This window comes from Propithecus coquereli, unplaced genomic scaffold, assembly GCF_000956105.1.
Source record: "Propithecus coquereli isolate 6110/MARCELLA unplaced genomic scaffold, Pcoq_1.0 Scaffold45, whole genome shotgun sequence".
Taxonomy (NCBI): domain Eukaryota; kingdom Metazoa; phylum Chordata; class Mammalia; order Primates; family Indriidae; genus Propithecus; species Propithecus coquereli.
The window spans coordinates 494,961-501,863 of NW_012150285.1; positions in this window are offsets into that span (position 1 = coordinate 494,961).

Genomic DNA, 6,903 nt, shown 5'->3' on the forward strand with positions numbered 1-6,903 from the left:
ATGCTTTTCTCCCATTTCCCTCTGATTGTGTGTCCATCTTTTTCTTATTAATTTGTGTAGGGGTTCTATATATATTCTGGATTCTAACCCTTTTCATTTGTATGTGTTGCTAATATTTTCTTCTAGGTGACTTCTCTTTGCTTTTTTGGTGTTTGATTGTTTGTTTGTTTTAGAGACATTCTGGTACTCAGGCTGGAGGGCAGTGACTCAGTCACAGCTCACTGCAGCCTTGAACTCCTGGGCTCAGGTGATTCTCCTGCCTCAGCCACTGAAGTAGCTGGGACTACAGGCATGTGCTACCACATTTTTTAAAAAAATCCTGGTAGGGAGGGCAGAGACTCAGTCACAGCTCACTGCAGCCTCAAACTCCCGGCCTCAAGAGATCCTCTCACCTTGGTCTTTCAAAGTGCTGGTATCTTTGCTTTCTTCAAAGTGTCTTTTGATGTACAGGGTTCTTAATTTTAACGTAGTTGAAAGTATCAATCTTTTTGTTTATGGTCAGTGCTGTTTGTGTTGTAAGAAATCCTCTCAGTCCGAAGGTTCTAAAGGTAGTCTGCTGTATTTCTTTCACATTTGTCTTTCTTTTGCAATTTTAAAAATTGAAATATCAATTACATACCATAATTTTAGCCTTTAAAGTGTATAATTTAGTGAATTTTAGTATATTTGGTATATTATAAAGTTCTATAGAAAAATTTAGTATATTTAGTGTATTATAAAGTTCTACAACCATTACCACTAATTCCAGAACATCTCATCAACCCCCAAAATAAACCCCATACCCATTAGCAATCACTCCCCATTCTATATTCCCTTCCCCATCCCCTGAGAATCACTAATCTACTTTTTGTTTCTGTACATCTGCCTGTTCTGGACATTTCATGTAAATGGGATCATACAATACGTGTGATCTTGTAATGTAAGATCATACAATATGCATGGTCTTTTGTGACTGGCTTCTTCACTTAGCTTCTTTCACTTATATTCTCAAGATTCATCTATGTTACAGCATGTATCAGTACTTCATTTCTTTTTATGGCTTAACGGTACTTCATTGTATAGGTATGCCACATTTTTTTTAATCTACTTATCAGATGATAAACATTGTTAAAAAAATGAATAAAAATGAAGGCCACCATTTAGATACCTCAAGGCCAACTGCACACAGCCATGTAACCCAAACTTAATTCATCCTGATTTCCCCTAAACTCTAGCCCTAAACATAAACAAAATAAAAATATAAGCTTTTTGCCCTTATCACATGATTCATTGCAATTAAACCAATCAGCTATAGATAAATCAGCTTAAATAGCTCTACTTGCCTTAAAAAAAAAAAAGCATGACAGCCAATCATGAAAAAAGTCAAAATACTTCCTTCTTTATCCTCTATAAATTGTGCTGTAAAATTGAGACTTTGTGCCATTTTTTGATTTGAGGTCTCCCAGTTTGCAAACTGTTCTTTTGTATGCACAATGAACTCTTAAAATTATAACTTGGTCTAATTTTATTTTTGACATTTGTGTTGTTTCAACTTTTTGCTACCACGAATAATGTTCCCATGAATATTCATATATTAATACAAGCTTTTGTGTGGACATGTGTTTTCATTTCTCTTGGGTATATTCCTAGGAGTAGAATTGCTAGGTCACATGGTAATGCAATATTTAACTTCTTGAGGAACTGCCAGAAGGTTTTCAAAAGGGGCTGAACCATTTTACCTTTGTACTAGCAGCAGTGTATGAAGGTTCTTGTTTCCCCACATTCTAATCAACACTTGTTATTGTCTGTATTTTTTTATTATAGCCATCCTAGTGGGTGTGAAGTGGTATTTCATAGTGATTTTGATTTGCACTTCCCTAATGACTAATGACTCTAAACATCTTTTTAGCTGCTTATTGGTGGTTTATATAGCTTCTGTGGAAAAATGTCTGTTCAAATCCTTTGCCCGTTTTTTAATTGAGTTGTCTTTTTATTCTTCAATTTTTTAATGTTATTTTTTCTTTTTTTTTTATTTTAGCATATTAGGGGGGTACAAATGTTTAGGTTACATATATTGTCTTTGGCCCACCAGACTCAGAGCTCCAAGCGTGCCCATCCCCCAGACGGTGCGCACTGCACCCATTAAGTGTGAATATACCCATCCTCTCCTCCTCACTCCCACCTGCCCTTACTCTTAAATTTTTAAGAGTTCTTTATGTATTCTGGATACTAAACTCTTATCAAATACATGATTTATAAATATTTTCTCCCATTTTGCGGTGTGTCTTTTCACTTTCTTGGTAATATCCTTCGAAGCATAAAATTTTTAATTTTAATTAAATTGAAGTTCAATTTCACTATTTTTTCTTTAGTTATTTGTGCTTCTGGTGTCATAGCTCAGAAAAATATCGACCAATCCAAGTTCATGAAGAAATAACATCTATGTTTTCTTCTAAGAGTTTTATATGTATTTTTAACTCTTAGGTCTTTGATCCATTTTGAGTTAATTTTTGTATGTGGTATGAGACATTTAAGTCTTTAAATCATTTTGAAATGTTTTTTGTATTAATATATGGTATGAGATAGAAATCCAATTTCATTTTTTCCCTCATGGTTAATCCATTGTTCCAGCACCATAAAGTGAAGTGTTCCTCTTTCCCCACCAATCTGCCATCTCGTCTATCATAGAAATTCTGTTTCTGGAGTCTGAGTAGTCTATTTGTCACTGCGTCAATCTCTCATTATCTTAGTTACTCTTCTGCTTTATAGAAGTTCTGGATTTGGATAGGATGAATATCCTCTACCTAATTCTTTTTCAAATTATTCTTGCCCTTTTGTTCTTTCATATAAATTTCAGAATCATCATCTCAGGCTCCTTTAAAAAATCCTGGTAGGCATTTGATTGGAATTTCATTGCAACTGTGTTTGCAATAATATGTCAAAAGATTCTTTTGGATTTTCTATGTAGGCAGTCATATCCTGTGTGAATAATGAAGGTGGTGTTTCTGCCTGTCCTATCTTGTATCTTTCATCCCTTTCTTGTAGAATCTGGCTAGGACTTCCATCTCTGTTAAAAAGCCGTAATAGCGGGCATCTTTATCTTGTTAATTATTTTAAAAGGAAGTAGCCTAATGTTTTACTACTAATAGTGAAGTTTGCTGTTGGGTTTTCCAGATGCCCTTAATCAGACTAAGGGAGTTTACATTTATCCCTAGTTGTTTTTTTTTTTTTTTCACTGTGTAGCAATCCACCCTAAGACATGACTTGGTGGCTTAAAACAATCACTTATTTATTTATTACAATTAAGATGGTTGATTAGACAATTCTGCTACTGCCTTTGTTTGGACTCACTTACACAGCTGCAGAAAGCTGGTGGCTCAGCTAGGGCCAGGTGTCCAGGATGGTCTCATTAACATGTTTGGGTCTCAGTTGAATGGCTGGAAGGGCTGAGATGGCCAAGCCTCTCTCTCCATGTGGCCTTCCATCTCAGGCTACTTTGCAGCATGGTAGGCAGGGAAAGGCTTCTCTGAAGGAGTGACCTTTGAGCTGAGGTCTTCTGAAGGGTTAGAAGGCAGAAATAAGTTGGCAAAAGGGGAGAGGCTGATAAGAGCAAAGGAAATAATTTACAAGAGGGAATAACATGTGTCAAGACCCCATAAGGTCGGAAGAAGAATGATGGTTTCTAGAAAAAACAAAAGGCATGAAGTCAGTTTGGCTACTACATACAAAGAAAGAGAGAGCATGGGGGCCAAAGTATGCATGTTCAAAGAGCTTTGAATTTTTATTTTAATCTTCATACTAAGAATAGTGGGAAACCATTGCAAGGTTTTAAGTGTACGGAAGTTCAAACTTTCCCTCTAAAGTTTCCAACAAACCGACAATAGGCAGATCAACAGGAGAAAAGGCATACAAATTTAGTAATGCTCACATGGACACAGGAGTCCTGCAATTAGGAGACTCAAACAAGGCCAGATGCATTGAGGCTTAAATAGCCCCGTCTTCACAGGGAGAGGGAGATGGGGGATGTGGGTGATTGCAGGGGCAATAAATGATTTACAGAAGAAATGGATGAGTCCAAAGAATAGACAGTGGGCTGTGACAAAGTTTTTCTGAGTTCTGGGGGAGGAGGTGAAGGGTGAAACCTCACTGCAAACCAAGGTTGTCTTATTATGTAGATAAGTCTCCCAGGTAATCTTACAGAGCAGCCCTCCAAAGAATAGATGAAAATTTGTCTGGAGATGACTTTTAGTCTTTTCCTTTCTCTGTTACCAAAATTTTGGTACTTGTCCCTACAGCCTAATGAAGAACGAGGACAAGTAGTTTGAACAAAAGGAAAGAGAAGTTTATTAATTTGTCAGCAAATGAGTAGGATGGCAGACTCTCATCTTTAAAAACCCATTGTCCTTATCCCTAGTATTGTTTGATTCTGTTTTATCATATACGGATCTTCATTTTTCTCAAATTCTTTTTCTGCATCTATTGATGTGATCTTAGGTTTTGGATACATCATCATATTTCTAATGTTAAATTGATCTTCAATCCCAAATTACTCATAATGTATTGTATTTTGTAAACATTGTTGAATTTGATTGTCAATATTTTGAGATTAGTGCATCTAAATTATAAAATTGACCTGTAATTTCTCTTCCCCATGTCGTCTTTTTTAAGTTTTGGCATCAAAGTCATACTAACCTTTGAAGATGAATTGGGGTGTCTATATCTTTTTCATATTTCCTGGGAGAATTTATATGAATTTGGAATAGTCTGTTCCCAGAAAATTTGGGATATCTTGCCAGTTAACATTCTCTGGACCACCATTCCTACCCTACTGCCTTTTTAACTGTTAGTTCAGTTATATTTCAGTAATGGCAATAGTACAAAGAGGACTTTCTATTACTTCTCCTTCCATTCCTTCTTTTAATCAAACACATTTTCAATTGTCTCACTTATATCATAAAGTCTTTATTTTTTACACTTTCTTTGATTCAAGATCCAGACAACTACCATCTTTTTTTCCACCATGGTATCTGTTTGTTGAAGAAAATGGGTTTATTTCTTCTTGAGTCAGTTTTGGTAAGTTATATTTTTCAAGAAATTTGTCTGTTATCTAAATTTTCAGGTTAATTGGCAAAAAGTTGTTCAGGGTATTCCCCTGCTTTAAAAAAAATTTTCCATTGTATTTTCAGTTTTCTCTTTTCTTTTCTAATATTGTTTGCACCTTCCTTTTTTCTTGATCACTCCTAACAATTATTTTTAAAGAGCCAACTTTGTTTTGTAATTTTTAAACTTAATCTTTATTAGCCCCGGTCTACTTTCTTTGTATTTATTATTAACATTTCTTCTCTTATCCATGAATTATTTACAAGTGTTTATAAATTTCCAAACTTTTTTTCTGGTTGTTTTAATTGTCTTTTTTAGGATGAATTTCTAACATAATTGCCATTTTGGTCAGGGAATGTCTAATGTATGACACAAATTCTTTGGATTTTGTTGAGACTAGCTTTATGGCTTCATCATTTCTTTAATAAATGTTTCATAAGTTCTTGAAGAAAACATATAATCTATAATAATTGAAGGTTATATATATAATTGCCATTAGATAAAGTGTAGAGGACACTTTGTCTGGGAATGTTTCCTTGTTGTTTTTCTCAAGAACATGCCTGTCGCCTTGCACGCAAAACCAGGGCGCCCTAACCCTGCAAACAGGAGGGGTTAGAGAGTTTAGATGCAAACATCTGCTCGCCAGAGATGAAACAAGGAACAGGGACGTGTTGAGTCCGGACAGTGTGGGAACAAAGAAATTGCGGTGGGACAGTTGCCAAACAGGCTGTGTTATAAATAAAGCAACTACAGCAAGAAATTTGCTGCAGTCTTATACCGTCTTTGTGTGTCTGTGTCTCTTTGTAGTGGCTGCAGTCCTGTACCGTCTTTGTGTGTGTCTGTGTCTCTTGTCTCTATGTTCATTCCTCAGCCCCTAGAAACGGGGAACAACAATAAAGCTTATTAAGCTGTCTGGCGAGCCACTGGACAGATGAAAACACAGAATCACAATTAAACACACAATCACAATGAATTCAAATAATTGAGTATTAATTAATTAATTCACAATTAATTCTTCATTTTGTTTTTTTAATGTTTTGTTTATTTCAGCATATTACGGGCCTATAAATGTTTAGGTTACGTATATTGCCTTTGCCCCACCTGAGTCAAAGCTTCAAGTGTGTCATCGCTCAGACAGTGCTCACCATACCCATTAGCTGTGTATGTACCCATCCCCTCTTACCCCCTCCCATCTGCCTGACACCCGACAAATGTTATTACTATGTGTGCTCTTAAGTGTTGATCAGTTAACACCAACTTGATGGTGAGTATATGTGGAGCTTGTTTTTCCATTCTTGTGATACTTCACTTAGTAGAATGGGCTCCAGCTCTATCCAGGATAATACAAGAGGTACTAGATCACCATTGTTTTTTGTGGCTGATTAGAACTCCCTGGTACACACACACACACACACACACACACCCCACATTTTATGGATCCACTCATGTACTGACGGGCATTTGGGTTGTCTCCACATCTTTGCAACTGTGAATTGTGCTGCTATAAACCTTCTAGTGCAGAATGCACTAGAATGTCTTTTGTTCTTTTGGGTAGATGCCCAGTAATGGGATTGCTGGATCAAATGGTAGTTCTACTTGTAGCTCTTTGAGGTATCTCCATATTACTTTCCACAGAGGTTGTACTAGTTTGCAGTTCCACCAGCAGTGTATGAGTGTTCCTGTCTCTCAGCATCCACGCCAACATTTATTGTTTTGGGACTTTGTGATAAAGGCCATTTTCACTGAAGATAAGTGACATCTCATTGTGGTTTTGATTCGCATTTCCCTGATGATTAGAGATGTTGAGCATTTTTTCATATGTTT